A 4,236-nucleotide genomic window follows, 5' to 3' on the forward strand; every position below is an offset into this window, starting at 1 on the left:
GAATGGAGAACTCCTCAAGAGTACTCTAATTGTGATTTTTTTTGATCCAATAAACATCTACCATAAGTAGTTCATGGTATTTGGAAGAAGAAGATACCACGGACTTCAAGGACTATCGCAAAGGTTACTAATATCCTAAAGGCACTAGCAATTACTATCAACATGAAGTAGGTAGAGTGAATCTCGGGTTCAGAACCCAGGAGTAGAATACCTACTACTAAGTAGCATCACGGGATGCTTCCGAGAATAAAGGCCAGAATCTTCACACTAGGACACAAATCATGGCTAGACCACTAGATGATCCCCTAAGCACTTAGGGTCATAATAATAATTCCAACATATATGTCGAGGCAATAATTACCTCAACACACCGATTAGTGTGGTTAATCTGGCCCATGGGAACATCGGAAACAGAAGGAAGGGATTTGCAAATACATCGGACTATTTAGAAACCTGGGATGACTCGGACAGCATAACGGCTATAATTGCTCAAAAAGATTTGAGACAATCACAAAAATGGTGGCATGACCACTCAGAAGCACAATATCAAGGTTCCGAGATCAACAATTAACATACGGAAGTAGTAGGAACTGAACTGAGACTTAAATCCAACAATCTTATAAGTCTACTGATTAGTAACACGTGATCCTAATAGAAAGAAGAGATAGCCTAGTTCTTAATCCCCGCAGGAAAGATAAGATGACTCAGATCAGAAGGGCATGAGGTATAAGGAGTAAAAAGAGCCTTACGTTCCATCCCACAATCAATTCCCTTATATAACTAAAGAATTTCTAAACTCAACTTCGACCAGTTTGGCTTGGTAATCCTACAGGCAGTCAAGCTCTGATACCAACGCTGTCAGGACCCCGACTCAATGCCACATCGATCTAGCATGTAACACCTCATATCACTTTGCGGCCTCACGCACGGTATTCCCACGGGTGTCGCCTTACCTTTGCCCGGGACCGTTTGCGCCTTTTGGCACACGTATATGACAGTGTCGCTAGCATCCATATGATAAGGAGCCCGGGCTGACATGGCTAGTCGTAAACCCAAAGCGGCACAGGCTTACAGGGACAGACATCCATGACCCAGCATCGAACGTGTCGGTCATCAGCAAGTGAATCCAGGCTGTAGCACTGGGCTAGCAGGACTCCGGTGAACCGGGCTGTAGCGGGCTAACAGGACTCCGGTATTCACCACGTGACATTTCCCCGAAGGGACAGACACAGGAACGAAGAAGGACACATGCCGGCCAGCCTAAGTGTTCCGGAGCAGTAGCAAGCTACCATGGCTCGGTGGAAACACTAGGAGACATTTCTCCGTAAGAGAGGCTACTAAAGATAAACAACTAGATGGTCAGATCCCACACATACCAAGCATTTCAATAACATACACACAATATGCTCGATATGTGCAAATACAACATGGCACCACAACATGACTCTATGACTCAAGTAATCTATTCAATAGGCTCCGAGGAGCGAGATATTACAAACATGGGTCTCATGACCCAACATTCAGAGCATACAAATCAAGCACAAGCGGAAGCTATCATGTCTGAGTACAGACATCTATAAATGAAAAAGGCTGAGAAGCCTGACTATCTACCAAATCCTGCCGAGGCACAAGATCGTAGCTGAGGTAACAAGCTAAACGTCGAAGACCACGCGGAAATACTAGTGAGACTGAAGTCTCTCTGCAAAAACATAAAATAGGCAAACGTGAGTACAAATGTACCCAGCAAGACTTACATCAGAACTATCTACATATGCATCATTATCAACAAAGGGATGGTGGGGTTTAACTGCAGCAAGCCAGCTTTGACTCGGTGGCTATCCTGAACTACGATTGCGAGTAACTTTTTTGAGGTGGCGCACACGAGTCCACATATTCACCATATCAATACACCACTATGGATCCGCTCCCGTCTCCCTACGAGAACGCCATCCATAGCACTCACGCTTATCTTGCGTATTTTAGAGTATCCACTTTCACTTGTCTATGAACTGATATAAGCAACCCAGAAGTCCTTTTCCGCGGACACGGCTATTCGAATAGATTAGGTTAACCCTGCAGGGGTGTACTTCTTCACACATGCTCTCACCACTTACCGCCGTTTACACGACATGTACTCGGCAACCTTCAAGCGGAAGCCCAACGTGGGTGTCGGCCACGACCTACCTAATCACCTAAGTCTCTAGTCCAGGTTTATCGCCTATTCGGGTTCCATCCATGAGGAGATCCGGCCGGAGTTTCGCTCACAGCCCCAAACGATGTGAACAGGGTTCCCGAGACACCAAACGGGCGCCCGGTACACCGTGCCACGTGCCTACCGCATCACAGCCCACCCCTACGGTCAGCGCTGCCCACGGCCTCCAGCATACTACAAACACCAGAAACTACTTGCAACTCCTGGACAGAGGACAAGGGTGATCAAGAAGCCGAGAGGGTCCATTGGTTTCGGGCCCAATGCGTGGTAGTAGCTGAATCATGGATCACAAACACAGAACTCAGTTCCTGAGGACGGCTGCAATGAGACAACCCACCATGTACTCCTACATGGCCTCTCACCGCTACCTTTACCAAATCATGCTCACACACTTAGCTCACACACAGTAGGACAGGTTCACACGCCTCTGATTCATCCCCGATGAATCAGACCTGACTCAACTCTAAGCAATAGCAGGCATGACAAACAAACATGAATGAGTAGGCACATCAGGGCTCAAACAACTCCTACTCATGCTAGTGGGTTTCATCTATTTACTGTGGCAATGACAGGTCATGCAAAGGACAAAGGGGTTCAGCTACCGCAGCAAGTAACAGATGAATCGGTGTTGTCCTAATGCAGTAAAAGAGAGCAGGAGCGAGAGAGTAGGATTGTATCGGAATGAACAAGGGGGTTTTGCTTGCCTGGCACTTTTGAAGATAACATTGAGTCTTCATCAGTGTCAACGATCACATCATCGGTATCACGTCTATCGAGAGGGGACAAATACCGGCAACACAGAAGGGAACACAATCAATGCAATGCACAATATGATGCATGATCATGACATGGCAAAATGAATGTGTTTTGAGCCAATGCAACTAGCAACAGATTAAATGAAGTTGGTTTGAATACAAGATTCAAATTCAAACTCCATATGTGATTATTTAAATGCCCTTTATTTGATTTGTGCTAAACAGCAGCTATAAGTTGTTCTAACATGCATGAAAATGGTACAGATGGATTCCTTGATTTTTTCTGATAATTTTTCATATATAAATTATTTAATTTGGAGTTACGGTTAATTTTCTATGAATTTTAGAAGTTTATATTCATTTTCTGGAATTTCAGAATTAAATTAAATCCAGAAAACATTACTGCGTCAGCATGACGTTGGCATGACGTCAGCAAGTCAACAGGGGCCGGCTCGGGTCAAACCTGACGTGTGGGGTCCACACGTCAGTGACACAGGGGCTAATCCCGCGTTGACTCGGGCTTTGACCCGCTACGGGGCCCGCTGTCAGTGTCACAGGGTTAGTTAGCAGGGTCATTAGCCCCTAACGACGACGCCACGTCAGCACGCCGGAGACCAGCCGACGGCGACCACAGAACACGGCGGGGCACGCCGGACTTGCGCTAGAGGCGTCAGTTTGGCGCGCTGAGGGCACCAGGGGATGGCCCTTGCTCTCGCGCATCCAGAGGACCGAGTGGGAGGTCGTGGGGTCGCCGGAACTCATGCCGGCGACGAGCTTTGGCGGCGATGGTGTTCGGTGGTGCTCGAGCGCGTCGCTACAGTGCATCAGTGAGCAAATGGAGAGGCTGGGCAGCACCTGCTAGACATGGGGAGCACTAAGAGCAGCTCAGTGAGGCCAGGGGAGCACGGAGGCTATGCGTGCAGCAGCAATGGCGGACGGTGGCTTCGGTGCTCGTGGGGAACAGCGCTACGGCACGGAGGGGAGCATGCTGAGTTAGGGGAGAGGGTCAGTGACTCACGGCGATGACGAGGGGACGCTCGGCGAGGTCGGGGACGGTCCGGAGCCGGCGAATTTGACGAAGATGGCCGGCGGTCCCGAGGTTGAAGAAGGCATCGAGGGCGGTGTTGTGGCACGTCCGGGGCCTCGTGGCTCGTTGAGGAGGTAGAGGGAGGACCGGCGGAGCTTCCTGGGGCGTCGGTGAGCCGTGGGGTGGCCGGTAGCCACGGTGGCTCTCGTCGGTGGCGGCGGCTCCGTTCGGTCGCGGGAGGG

The sequence above is a fragment of the Triticum aestivum genome, chromosome 4B (genome assembly GCF_018294505.1).
Source record: "Triticum aestivum cultivar Chinese Spring chromosome 4B, IWGSC CS RefSeq v2.1, whole genome shotgun sequence".
NCBI lineage: Eukaryota > Viridiplantae > Streptophyta > Magnoliopsida > Poales > Poaceae > Triticum > Triticum aestivum.